We start from the raw sequence: 14,955 nt of genomic DNA, 5'->3' as shown, positions 1-14,955 counted from the left end.
TTCCCCCTTATCTGTTTCACAAGATGCTCTGTGTCCCTTATCCGCTTAGCTATTTGCATTGCAAGGAGACAGGAAAGGTCTGTTTGGCACCTAGGAGCTCCACAAAAGGGAGGACATGGGGTGGGGAGGGGAAAGGAAGAACAGGAGGAGGGGATAGGTGCCACAAGTCCTTTACATATATGTCATCTATACATATAAATGTACATATATGTAATTTATATGTATTTTACATACACAACCTCCTATAAAGCAAATACAGTATAAGCTCATCTTTCTTCCACCTTGCTAAATTTTTTTTATTGCTATCACAAGTCAATGGTTTTTACATATTTACAGAGTTAGGAACCATGGCTACAATCTAATTTAGAATCAGGGCTGATGGATCAGCCCCCAAACCTCATGCTGCCCCCAGCTATAGGCAACCACTCTTTACCTTATGATTCTAAAAATGTCCTTTTCTAAATATTTCACGTAAAAAGAATCCATGCTATATGCTATATGGGCCTTTGTGTTTGGTTTCCTTCACTATGTTGTTTTCTTTTTTTAATTTATTTTATTTATTTGAAAGAGTTAGAGAGAGAGAGAGAGAGAGAGAGAGACAGATATAGATCTTCCATCTGCTGGTTCACTCTCCAAATGGCCACAACCACCCAGAGCTGAGCCAATCTGCAGTCAGGAGACAGGAGCTTCTTCTGGGTTTCCCACATGGGTGCAGGGGCCCAAGGGATTGGGCCATCCTCCACTGCTTTCGCAGGCACATCAGTAGGGAGCTGGATCAGAAACAGAGCAGCCATGACTAGAACCAGCACCCATAAGGGATGCCAGCACTTCTGGCCAGGGCTTTAACCCCTGAACCAGTGCCAGCCATGTGTGTTTAATGCTTTTGAAGTTTAAACATGCTGTACTTCTTCCCTTTTAATTGCCAAATAGTACTCCATCATATGGATATACCACATTTTGTTCATACATTCATCGACATTGAGTTTCCACTTTTTAGCCACTAAGAACCTTCCTGTAATAGCCTTTATATGGACATATGTTTTCATTTTTCCCAAACAGAAACCTAGGGGTTGAACTGCGGAGTCACATGGTAATTTAATGTTTAACACGTTAGGAAATTGCCAACTTTTCCAAAGTTGCTGTTCCACTTTACATTCCCTCCAGCAATGTCTGAAGAATCACATTCCTTTTAATCAGGTTGCTACAAGTTATGTAGTGCTATCTCTTAATTCTGTAACTAGTTAACTGAGATGATTCCCCATGCCATATGCATAGTCGTATATACCATTTTCTGCTTATAACATCTGGATACAGTATTATAACAACCACAACCTATTAAAACCAGTCCCCAGCTCTACTGATTCTGTTACAATTCAATTAAAAACCTTCTGACCTCTAAAAAAATACATTTACATATGAAAATACATATATTTACAAATCTGCATTATATATTTCCATCTATTTATATATACATACACTGTATATATGTATACATAAATATAAATATACTTACTTAATGTTATATATAATTAATTACCTATGACTTAGAGTTAATCATCACACACATGACTTTGGCTCAAAGTTATTACATTATAAACTTCTAAAATTGTTGAGTATATACCCTAGGAGTAAAAAACCTTAAGTGTCCTTAAGATATTTATTTTTAAATGATATGTATGTATTATTATAATAACATATTGTGTATATTATAATATAAAAAGATGGCAGAAAGATTAAATAAAGCATATAGTTTAAATAAATATAGCAGTATACTCTTGGCTCTGCTAACTAAATCTTCATACTTAGTTTTCAGTCTGCCCACCAATCATGCAAATGTGTTTGGTAAAATTCAGCTGCTATATTTCAATAAATTGTAAAGACTAATCAAATTAGTAGATGTGACAAAATTCAAGAAATGGATTCAAAACTCACTGGTACTCCTCACTTGAAAGATTTTAAAAGTACTGGAGTTAGACAATTCTTTTATCAAGTCTTTTTTTTTTTTTCTGAGAGTTTTGATAAGTTGCAAATGTTTGATATTTTTTGGAACACACTCAAACTACAATTTTAAAAAATGTCCAAATAGCCATTATTCTCTCAGTAGCAGAAATTCCCTTTGAAAAGTAATCATTCTCCCTTTTCATCATTCACATTAACCTTGGATTTTTCCTCCTTCTCAAAGTATCTGTGACTACTGATAAAATTGGAAACAAGCAGTTAATTCGAAATCCTGTGTTTTTGCTACAGAAAGATGTAGATCTGTAAGCTCAAACACTGTTAGATATGTGGCAACAAGAGAACCAGTGATATCCTACGGGTACAATGGATGGTCTTGCTTAGAGAGTTAAAAAATCTAAGGAGCCTTAGAGAGTTAAAAAATCTTCCACAATCTAAAAGCACTGATTCTTCCTAGAGCTTTGACATCCATCCAGAAAGTTAACAGTTGAATTTCAGCTTGCTTGGCTGAAGGGAGAGAGCTGAGGAAGAAGCAGTATCTTAGTACACCTGTAACCCACTCAGAGATAAATCTCAGGGTTCAGAGAGACTCTAACTTAAAGCCTTCATGTTTATAAAGTTATACAACTCAGTGACATCTCCCAACTCATAATTTGCAACATCGCACAATATGCTTCACAGCCAGGTGAGCAGAACCCAACCTGGGCAAGGAATTCCTGCCTCCTTCTCCACCTTAGGAAACCACAGTCACCACACAGGAAGTGAAACTAATAGAGGAGCACCGGTGATCCAGACCTTACATATTAAAACAACTCAGTATCTTTCTTAAATGCTACCAGGGTTCTATGAAGTCCTGATATTTTCCTTCCACGCCTCCGAAGGACTGTCATTTGCATCCTCTTTTGCAGGCCAACACAACTTACTCACAACAGTCCCAACCTCGTTTTCTGTCCCACATAAGGAAAAAGAACAATTTAGTGCAGGGAACAGGGGTTGGAGATCAATAAGCAGAGTGGCTTTAACTGTACACGGCCGGCCTCCCCATCCCTTGGCTGTACACTGGAAGCACTGGGGAGCTTTAGAAGAAATATGTGGGGGGAAAAAAACACCAAATTCCTAAAAGCTATACATATGAAATTTGTGTTCATTAAATAAAAGATAAAAAATAAAGAAAAAAGAAATACCAACAACTGGGTCCCCTGCCAAACAGTTGATGGAATTGGTCAGGACCATCTACAAACTCCACAAGTGTTCCTAATGTACAGCCAATGTGACGATGCCTGACCCTGGACATATACCTGTCTGTATGGTGAGGAGGAGACTTGAAAAGTCCCTTTCCTTCCAAGAGCCTCATGCCTAGCGGCTTTGATGTCCACGAGAAGACAAAACTCTCTGCTGGTATTACTGCGGTTAGCCATCCACAAGGTCAAAGGCAGGAAGCAACTCAGAGATAATGTGGTGGGAAGCTATTTCAAATACAGAGACCCAAACTTAATGGTAGTCAACATTCGTAATAATTTCCACAGACACTATCATGACACCTGGCACTAGAAGATGCTCATTAAGCACTGGCTTAAGAAATATCTGACTTCACACAAACAGAGCAAACTCAGTCCACGGGTTTGCCTCCTCCTTCAGAGAAAGAAGTCCTTGCAGTGCTGATCGCCAAATCTAAGACATCTTTATCCATTCTCTCCCTCTCTCTCTCTCTCTCTCTCTCTCCCTCCCTCTCTCCTTCCAACAAAGACCCAATCTACCTCCTGTGCTCTCATCTTGGAAAACTGGTCCTGTCATCTATTTCTCTCCTCCACATCTGTAGCCTCCCCATCTCTACTCTATGCTCTATTCCAGCAGCATTAGAGTATGTTCAAGTTTCTCCTATTGCAGTTCGAAAAAAACAGAAACTCCACATTCTCCCCTGCCCTGCATATATATTGGCTTCTCAGTAGTCCTCGCTGGCTTCTCCATCTCTAACAAAACTGTGAAGAAACACTGTGGGGCCAGCCGCTTTTCTCATTCTGCAACTCCCTTTGGATGACTTTTCTACTTTTCTACAGGCAATGATTATTTACATGCAATATCTCTCAAACATTTATTTCCACCCGAGATTTCTTTCATGAGTTCCGCAGGCCTATGCCTCTTCTCCACTTGAACATCTCCTAAGCAAAACATCCCAAAGAGAATTAGCCACCTCCCCCACCTCATGCTCACCTGCTCCTCCTCCAAAACTGGTTTCACCATCCCATCCCACTCAGTTGTTCATGCCAGAAACTTCTCAATCATCCTGGTTACTCCTGCTCTAAGAACCATATCCAAATAATCACCACTTTCTTTCTGATTTTAAGTACGAACTCAATGACACTCAATCTTAGTCTCTCTGCCGTTAATGTGATCCAGTGTCATTACACCCTTCCTGAGTGACTGCAAAGGTCTTGGCACTACTTGCTTACCTCCATTCTCTCCCTCCCCAGGGTGGCCACCTGTGGCCGCACAGGCTGTATCCATGCTTGTACAGGGACTTTTCAACTTCAAGATAATTAACAAATGCGTTGAACACTTGACATTTATTTGGAGATAAAACCTGGCAGAACACACTGGGCATTTATGACGAACACGGTTTATCACTATGATAAAAATGTTTTTAAATGTTGGATGTTTAAATGTACAAATAGCCTCCAGACACTAAAAGTTAAAGTTAATTGTGTTTAGTCTGTTGTTTAGTTCATGAATGACTAGAGCATGCTAAATATTGGCCCTTTGTTTTCCTCACCCCGATGGCTTTGTTCCTCAGGAAACATTTGGCAATGTCTGCAGATATTTGGGTTGGTATAACTGGAGGTAAGGTGCTATCGGACCTGGTGGGTAGAGGACACAGGGATGCTGTTAAAGTTCCCGAACTACATAGGACAATCTCCAGTCACAAAATAGCGACCTGGCCAAAAATGTCAAAAGTGCCCAAGTTGAGAAACACTGGTCTAATTTTACATTGCTGCAGATAAGCAACGGGGAAGCTAGATAACAGTAAGTCCTACCTCCCATGTCAAAGTCAAGAATACTGACCGTGCCACACGAAACACAAACACGCAGTCATTAGGGAACTCCCTTTTTGCTGTGGGGGTTAGGCTCCTGACATCTTGACCTGGAACTAGGAATACATTTCTCATATGAATAAATATTGAAAACAGTAACAACCAGGGGAGAGGGGATGCATTTGGCTTAACCCCCGAGATGCTGATTAGGACCCAGTGTCCCACCTCAGAGTACGTGGGTTCAAGGCCCAGCTCTGACTGCTTACTCCAGCTTCCGGTTAAAGTGGACCTGGGAGGCAGCTCAAGTGACTGAGCGCCTGCCACTGTTGGAAGGCCTGGACTGAGTTCCTGGCTCCTAGCTTCGGTCCAGTCCAGCCCAGCCCAGCCCCAGATATTTCAGGGGTTTGGGAAGTCAATCAGCAGACAGATGATTGTTCTGCCTCACAAACACATAATAATAAGAATGAAAGGAATTTGACAATCAGAAGAGATCATTTCCAATAGCATTCACTTCTATTGCCTACTACCTCATTTCAAGAAAAACATATACTATCTACATTATAGTTCAGAATTTTCCATTCACTTGAGAATTAATCATAAATTTTTTAAAATGTAAAGAATTTTCAGCTTCCCTTGGGGAAAAAAATCAAAAGTAGATGTGACCATATTGGACTCCAATTCCTGGACTTCCTAGGCAGGACTGGCAGATACCCACCCCAGATTCAGCAGGTCCTCTGATCTTACCTGACCCAACCCAACACTCTTGTGCATTACCTGTTCTGTCTCAGTTTATAGCCGATTTTGCCATCCTAGTCTTAGAGGAACTTTTTTTTTTTTTTTTTTTTTTTTTTTAGTGTAAAGCAAATAAGTTAGAAGCGAAAAAGTAGCAATTTATGAATTAAACTCATGCTAGGGTTCACGATGAACCACAGTTAACAAAGGACGGACTCCAGCACACATTTGGGGCTGAAGCTGAACACGTCCTTTTCAAGGTCAAGTTGAAGGAAGTGTAGAGAAGGTGACAAACCCTGACCATGAAATGGAAAAAGAAAAAAACCTTTCATTTATCTATCAATAGAATGCTTTTAAAACATAAATTCACAGTATGACATACAGTATTTAAAAATAAAGGACTTAGCCATTTCTGAGAAACCAAAGTTTCCAAAAACTATCAATTGGAAGGTCTATAAAAAAATATTAAGAAAAAAACAAGGTAGAGTTTTCCTTCCTGCCAGACCTGAAATCTGTTACCAAATCCTCCAGCCAGAGGGCCTGCCTGGAACAGCCTAAGCTCCTAGCAGGTAATTCACACTGATCTTTAAATACCATTAGTCCCTCCCTCTCCCCCTCTATGAAACAAACCTGAAGAACAGCTCTGAAGGGGAGGCACAATGTCAGAGCAAGAGACCAGGCATAGTCAGCAGCACTGTTTTCTCTAAGCCCAGTTTGCCTCTGGTCCCAATATCTGTGGGAAGAATGACTTTCTCCAGAGAAGAGATAACAAGGCCCCAAGGCCTGGAGCGTGCAGGATCCCAGTTGACTACATAACTCATCTCTACCTGCGCAATTCCTAAGGCCCAACCTACAGGTGCCCTGGTCCACATGGAAGATGGAAAGTTGGGACCAGTGTGGCCGGCGGGGGCCTTACGGTGCAAGCAGGGGAAAAACGAAGCTGTGGGCAGGAGCTGCTTCCACCTCACAAAGCAAGTAACAAAAAAACTGGAAGAATCCGACTTAGATCAGGCACTGGAGGAAGAAACCAAAGAGGGCTGAAGAACGCCTTTAAGTAGAAATCTCCGGTTTTCGTGACTGACTTTGCAGAACGCGAGTGTCCCAGGCTCGTGTGAGGGGGCAAGGCGGCAGGGACGGAGAGGGCTTTGGCGCCCCCAGACCAGCGTCTGCTTTTCTAACTGTTTGCCCCAAGGCCAGCCATTTAGTATCCCAGCGCCAGCCTTTTTAACAGTAAAATGGAGATAATAATGCCTCTTTGCAAGGCTGTGGTTAGGGCTGAATGAACTTCAATGAAGTTAAACGCCCTGGCACGCAAGCGCTTCCTACCTATCCACTCCCGAAGCCAACCCTTCCGACTTCTAAGCGCCCGCTCGCTGCGCGCAACGGCCGCCAAGAGCCCAGAAACTGGCTTCCAGGTGACACTACCTCACCCCCCGGAGAACGGGAAAGGAGAGTTGAGGCAGGACGCGCCGCTCCATCCCCAGCCCCGGACGCGCTCCGACCGCCCATCCGCTTTCTCCCGCCCCGGCTCCGCTTCCTCTTCCCAGGCGAGCCCATCCCGCCCTGGGCAAGGCGGCCCTGGCTGAGACCTGGCTCCCAGACCTCTCCCCACGCCGGGCGACCACGCAGGGGAGCCGCTGGGGGGGCCTGCTTACCTGGAGAGAGGGTTTGGCCGCGGCGGACGATGGAGGTGCGCTTCCCGGCGCGCAGGGCCGCTCCTCGCCGGCCGCGCACCCTCCCAGCGCTGCGCCGCGGGCGCTCGGCCCCTGCGCCGCCAAACCTCCCACCCGGTGCCACGCCCCGGGCCCGCCCCGCAGACCCCGCCTCCCTCGGCCCCGCCCCCTCCTTCCCGCCTCGCCCACCTGCGCTGCCCCGGGGTTGGGGGCGCTCGGCTCCCGCGCTGCGCTCAGGGCGCCCTCTGGGTATCACCGTGGGCTGAGGAAAGCCGGAGTTCAAGTGCTCCTGTCCGGTCCTCAGGTGCGTTCTGGCTCTTATTCCTCCTAAGAAAAGGCTAAGCGTGAAAGTGCGGTCTTTTTTTTTTTTAACTTTTATTTAATGAATATAAATTTCCAAAGTACAGCTTATGGATTACAATGGCTTCCCCCCCCCCATAACTTCCCTCCCACCCGCGAAAGTGCGGTCTTTTTACAAATTTTGTGCTTCCCTCCTGTGAGGCAGGAAACGCGCCTATGACTGCCTTTTCTGATTGAAAATATGAAAATGTTTGTTTTACAACAAAACAATGTTCAAATGCCAAGGTTCTTTTTAGCCTGTGAAATTCGGAGATGTTCATGTAGTTTTGTTTTTTTTTTTAATGGACTTCGCTTTCTAAATTTTGTCTCTGAAGACTGATGTCTTTCATGTGTGTATAATCTCATCAAACGAAACTGTGGAATTATCCAGTCTCATGGTTTTGTGTCAGTGATGAAAACTGACAGGGTCTTCTTTGGAGTAGGAGGAATGCTGTGTTTGAGTTCTTCCATTCGATTCCTTGGCTCCTGGAAAGCAGACCAGGGTCTTATCTTCACATTGTTTACTCTTTGAACACACTCAGGAGGCAGGATGTGCGTTCACGCTGACTTGCCCACACACCGTGCCCCTCTGGGACCCAAGGGTGAAGTTGAGACCCTGGTGAATAGGTGGACTGGCCTGGTGCCCCTCATCCCCTTTTTTTCAAAAGCTTAACTATGAGAATACTTTTAAAAGTTTTAGAATTTATTTTATTTGTGTAACATATACATATACATACATATATATACACACAAGCAAGAGACCATCCATCTGCTGGTTCATCCCCAAATGCCTGCAGTAGCCATACCTTGGCCAGGCTGAACCTAGGAGCCTGGCGCAATCCAGGCCTCTCCCATGGGTGCCAGGGACTCAGGTGCCTGAGCCATCCGCAGCTGCCTGCCTGGGTGTGCATTATCAGGAAGCTGGAACGGAGAGCCGAGTCAGAACACAGAGCCGGGCACTGTGACATGGAATGTGCTCATCCCCGGTGGTGACTTCCAGGCCAAACGCCAGCCCCAGTGTCCGTCCCCTGAACAGACAGCCGTCATTTTTCATGGGAGACGGCTGATGCAGAGGGCAGGGCCGACCGGATCTGGTGGAAAACCCTCACCTTTGGGACTGCCTGCTAAGACTTCTCCACGCAAAGGTAAGCAGAGGGTGGCCATCCTGCAAATGAAGCATAAAATGAGTCACGCCACACAAACCACAGTTAACCTCGTGTAGGTCCTGGCATTTTGTCTTCTGTGCTTTGGAATTCTGGGAGGATTTCCCTGGGTACTCGATCCCCTACCCCCACCCTGCCTCCAGGATGCTGGGGACTATTAGTGTGTAAGGCACTGCCACCCAGGCCACCTGTGGTGACTGTGGCTTAGGTGCTGATGCATCCTTGGGGGAAGTCAGTAGTGGCTTCCCCAAGGAGATTCTGGAACATCCTGCTTTGGCTTTTATGTAGGAAAGTAGCTGTCTTCTAATGCATTGTGTGCAAGGCCTAGAACAGGGGAAATACATGAGCTGTTTTTAATCTGTGGTGTATATTTTTATCATGAAAACAAAAGTGTGAACTCAAAATATCTTCTGTAAAATAGACTCAATTTGCATTTCAGTCTGAACTATGAGAAATGTAATAGCAATTTTTTTCCATGTCTCTTAATCGGCATGACTGTATTTATTAACTGAAAAAAAATAAATATTCTAAATTCCTTAAGTAAAGCCATTATTTATAAAGGCAAATGTGTGGCATAAACCTTCACAGTGCATTATGAAATTGACTTGATAGATTTTAGTAACTGGATGTTTGACGCTAAGCCTGTCATTTCTCTTCACTAAAATAAATGTCTCCACCTTCTCACTTGACCTGTTTTTCCTTTGGGCTTAGGTCAAACCCATTTTGGGTCTGGCCTTTTTTTCTTTTTAAGACAGAAATGCAGCAGTTTGTTCAAAGGACACCTCTTAAGCTTTATCCCCTCTCTGAAGTGTTTCCTGACTCTCTGCTCAGGCGGAATTTGCCACTCCTTACTTTATTTCCCAATATACCCTGCACATATTTCCGTTATGGCTTCTATAAAGCATTAATGCCCTAATTTTATTTTTTAAAATATGCCTGTGTCCCTCTGTTGCATTGCAAGTTCCCTGAAGGGAAGGACTGTCTTAATCATCTTTGTATGCCACTCAGAATAAAATGTTATTTATTATATTCAACCCTATTTCAGAAAAGACTTAATGTAGCTGGGCACTGAGATTTGTAAGTATTTGTCAAATAAATTTGCTGAAAACAGTCATTAAATAGCATACTTAAAGCAGTAGAATGGTATCTGACATAGAGTGTATCTTCCATAAACATTAGCTACCATGCAACTTTATACAGGCAGGAAAATCCCACTGATGCTGTTTTTAAACATTTAGTCTGGAAAGCAAAATCCAAGCACCACTTATCAAGTTTTCAGCTTGCTCATTTATATATTACCAATAAACCACATCTTTGATTAGAAAAAGAGAGAAAATTGGCTCATCTACAAAGATCTCTTGACCTGGGAAAAATAGCATGAAGAGCTGTGTGCTGTTCATCTTTAACCTTGGAGTAAAAGGAGAACTCGGGTTTAAGTTACGTCTTTCTAGACTTTAGTTTCTGATGTTTGTCAAACGGAGCTGCTGGGGAGCAGAAAAGGTTATCTCTACATTTTAGTCCTGCTCTAACACTGTTGGGACTTATAGCAAATTTGGACCTAAAATCCTTCAACTTTCAACTAGCCTTGAAGTACAAACTTCACGAAAATCAGCCAATGTTGCACTGGCTTTGGTGTCAGGTGGCAAGAAGCAAATTCTCTGGGTACCAGTGTCCTCACCTATAAAACAAAGTTGTTGGACAACATGAATGCTATTTAAAATACATCATAGTCGGCCGGCGCCACGGCTCACTAGGCTAATCCTTTGCCTGTGGCGCCAGTACTCCAGGTTCTAGTCCCGATTGGGGCGCCGGATTCTGTCCTGGTTGCCCCTCTTCCAGTCCAGCTCTCTGCTGTGGCCTGGGAGTGCAGTGGAGGATGGCCCAGGTCCTTGGGCCCTGCACCCTATGGGAGACCAGGATAAGCACCTGGCTCCTGGCTTTGGATTGGTGCGGCGCGCCGGCCATAGCAGCCATTTGGGGCGTGAACCAGTGGAAGGAAGACCTTTCCCTCTGTCTCTCTCTCTCTCTTTCACTAACTCTGCCTGTAAAAAAAAAAAAAAAAAAAAATACATCATAGTCACAACATCCTATGAAATAAGCTACCTCTGAAGGAAATAGGTGGAGATTGAGTCAGCAGTTAGAGATTTTTAAAGGATTCCTGCTTGAACCAAAAGTAGAAAATTTCAGGTTTAGAAGAAACCTTACAAGTCTTCCATAATTTACCTGAGAACTTTGTCCTCTCTCTCCCTCTATTTAAAAGATTCATTTATTTATTTGAAAGTCAGAGTTACAGAGACAGACAGAGAGACAGAGAGATTTTCCATTTGATGGTTCACTCCCCAAATGGCCTCAATGGCCAGGGCTGGACCAGGCTGAAGCCAGGAGCTAGGAGCTCCATCTGGGTCTCCCATGTGGGTGCAGGACCGTCTTCTGCTGCCTTCCTAGGTGCATTGGCAGGGAGTTAGATCGGAAGTGAAGCAGCCTGACTCAAACAAGTGCACAAATGGGATGCCTGTGTCTGAGGCAGTGGCTTAACCCGCTATGCCATAGCACTGCTCCCCGCCCCCAACCACCATGTCCTCTGTAATATGAAGTTAATGGGCAAAAGTTCATGGAAAACTTGTATTATGAAAACTCTATACATAAATCTTGTTATGGTTTGCATATCAGGTTGTGTGTCCCCAAAGGCCCATGTGTTAAAGGTTTAATTCCCAAAGTTTTGTATTAATGGTACTAAGAGGGCGAAACTTAATCCAGTTATGGTGTTTAAAGGTAGGGCTTTGGGAAGTGATTAAATGGGATTTGGTTGTGAAGGTAGGACCCCGTGATCGAATCATGGTGGCTTTATTGGAGGGATGCACACTCCATCTTGCCACATGATGGTCAGTGTTACCTTGGGACTCTGCTAGCAACAGTGCCATCACCAGATGCCAAACCAATGGGGCCACCAGATCTTGGACTGTGAACCTCTAAAAACCCTCCTTCCTTCATAAGTAGTTTGTCTTTGGTATTTTGTTGTAGCAAGGAACTGACTAATACAGATTTCAAAATGTTTTGCACAATTTAATTCCATTTTTCACCCACAAAGTTGTTGAAATACCCTTTCATAGTCTAGGGAGGGGCCAACCATCCATTATAATAATGGGGACAAGCCATTCATCTTAGACCAACTATGATGCAAAGTTCTACTTTTTTTTAAAGATTTATCTTTATTTATTGAAAAGGCAGAGTTGCAGAGAGAGGTATAGACAGAGAGAGAGGTCTTCCATCAGAACTTCCCAAATGGCTGCAATGGCCGGAGCTGAGCCAATCCGAAGTCAGGACCCTCTTTTGGGTCTCCCACTTGGGTGCAGGGGCCCAAGGACTTGAACTGTTTTCTACTGCTTTCCCAGACCACAGCAGAGAGCTGGATTGGAAGAGGAGCCGCCAGGACTAGGGCTGGCACCCATATGGGACACCGGCACTTCAGGCCAGGTCTTTAACCCACTGCACCACAGCCCTGGCCCCACAGAGTTCTTTTTCTGAAGCCACTTTGTGTGGCTTTGTCACTTCCACCCACTAGTTTTCCTCCCTTTCAACTTAAGAGCCCTTCAAATATCTTTGGATGAATATGCTGATTAAATATCCTCTCCTCCAAAATTAAAACTCCCAACTCTGTCAACCTTTCTTCACAAGGTAGTATGAAGATTCTCCCACCAACAGACCTGCTTTCTTCAAAGAAACCTCTGTACTTGCTTTCGTAAGTGTCAAAATTACTTCTTTTCATTCTGGCATCTCAATTCCTTGTGAGACTCAAGATTTGTCACTTGCCCAGCTCAGAAGTCATGGAAGCCCTTAATTTCCTTTGCCACCTCCACCCAAGAAGCACTTAGGGTGGGGAGTATGCCCTGTTTGTTACTCTTTTGGGAGATACAGATGCAAGAAGTGATGATGATACCAACAGAGAGGGCCACACCTTCTTTCCTTTCCAGTCCAAGCCTCTTTCCCTTCAGTTTTGTTTGGAGTTAATGGGTCTTGGCATTACTAAGAGACACCCACTGTCTTCTTTCTCAGATTCACCTGCTCCTAGACAGGCAGCTGGGCCACAATGGCCCAGATCTTGTCCATTCCATTGTAGCTCATGACAGCTGCAGGTATACTTGGCCTTAATCATTCTAAATGTGGTTAGAGTATGACAAGACCTGGCAAAGTTTTTGCAATAATTCTGGCCTCCACTTCTCTCTAGCACCTCAGCTCCCTCCTCGCCTTACAACACGAGGTCCTCCTGGTGGAACAGACCATGACCACTGGGACTCTCAGTCACTGTGACTTTTTCCACTCAGCCCGAGCACTGGACATTGTGCTCCCTGGGGCCCAGCTGTACACCTGCTCTTCATGATGCTCCTCCTCCTTGGCTTTTCAGAAGTGGTAGCAACTCTCAAGTTTGTTTTCAAGCCTCAATACCTGGTACACATACAAGAACATACTGTTTGATTTCTCGAAGGATGGTTAAAATTTGTTACTGGTATAAGAGGTGGGAACTTTTAATAGATTCATATGCATGGCTTTCAAAAATTTTGTGCATCAAAACTTATGTTCTAGTTCCATTTTCCATCAACTTTTTAAAGTTCACTTATAGGCTGCAGAAGCATGGCTATTTCTGTTCCCTAATAGAAAGTACAACATTATATTTTATTTACATTATGAACATTGATGAACCTGACCACTTAACTTTAATGGATAATATTGATGTGATGGGAAAATTAATTTCAAAATCCGAACACTGGACTTGTAAATTATCGTTTAGCATATGTCTTGTTTATTACTTTGATACTGCCCATGTGCTATAAGCATAATCCACTTATTTTTAGTTACTGCAATGACATACACCCATAAATCAATATAAGTAGTTCAGAAAGGTATGTCTGGATTTCTTGGCAATGGGTATGATTTGGGGCCCAGTCAAAAGCCAGAAATAGGGGAAGTGTTTGGCATAGTGATTAATATGTCACTTGGGATATCTGCCTCCCATATCAGAGTGCCTGGGTTCGAGTCCTGGCTTGGTTCACTATGATTTTAGCTTCCTGTGACAGGGACAGAGAGAGAGAGAGAGAAACATATCTTCCATCTTCTGGTTCACTCACTAGCTGCAATGGCCAGGGTTAGGCCAGGGCTGAAGACAATAGCCTGGAACTTCCTCTGATTCTTCCAAGTTGGTTGCAGGGGCCCCAGACATGTGGGTCATCCTCTGTTGCTTTCTCGGGTGTGTTAGAATGGAACTGGGTTGGAAGCGGAGTAGCCAGGACTCAACCAGCACTCTAATATGGGATTCAGGCATCACAAGCAGCACCTAACCTGCTGCACCACAATGCTGGCCTTTCCAGCTTCTTGCTAATGCACACCTGGGAAGCATTCCGGTATCTGTAGGGTCCTTGCCACCCACAGGAAGACCTGCATGGAGTTGCTGGCTCCCGGTTCAGCTCAGACTGTTGTGGGCACTTCAGGAGTAAATCAGTGGATGGGAGATTTCTGTTAGTTTCTCTTTCTCTCTCTCTTTCTCTGACTTTCAAATAAAATAAAAATAAATGAATTTTAAAAATAAAAATAGAAATAGCAATAGTATTTTTACAGAGAATTTAAGAAATTGCTGAAACAGGTGATGGAGGCTTGAAAAGGCAAAAGGGGAAAGATTGGGGCTGGTGTCCTGGTGTGGCTGATTAAGCTACCACTTGAGATGCTGGCATCCCATATGAGTACCAATTTGAGTCTGCTTCCAATCCATCTTTCTGCCAATACACCTGAGAAGCAGTAGGTGATGGCCCAAATACTGGGACCCTTGTTGCCTAAGTCAGAGACCTGAGTGGAGTTTCTTGCTCCTGGCGTCAGCCTGATGCAGCCCTAGCTATCGCGCCCATTTGGGGACTGAATCAAAAGATGGAAGATCTCTGTCTCTGTCTCTCTCTGCCTCCATCATTCTATGTTTCAAATAAATAAATCTTTAAAAGATAGCAAATTATAGGGGCCGGCACTGTGGTGCAATGGATTAACGCCCTGGCCTGAAGCGCTGGCATCCCATATGGGCAC

At 43.9% G+C, this 14,955-nt stretch overlaps 1 protein-coding gene across 1 annotated transcript in view; it reads right to left on the bottom strand.

Moving 5' to 3' along the window:
* The window catches only part of GCNT1 (glucosaminyl (N-acetyl) transferase 1), a 52,506-nt gene extending 45,064 nt beyond the window's left edge, over positions 1–7,442 (bottom strand). Inside the window, exon 1 of the mRNA XM_062207087.1 lies at positions 7,373–7,442. The gene's annotated coding sequence lies outside the window, so the exon portion shown is untranslated. The remainder of the gene's footprint in view (positions 1–7,372) is intronic.
* Positions 7,443–14,955: the final 7,513 nt, after the last annotated feature.

The sequence above is a fragment of the Lepus europaeus genome, chromosome 12 (genome assembly GCF_033115175.1).
Source record: "Lepus europaeus isolate LE1 chromosome 12, mLepTim1.pri, whole genome shotgun sequence".
Taxonomy (NCBI): Eukaryota; Metazoa; Chordata; class Mammalia; order Lagomorpha; family Leporidae; genus Lepus; species Lepus europaeus.
The sequence above is the reverse complement of the archived record's forward strand: the minus strand, read 5'-3'. Positions and strand labels throughout refer to the sequence as shown.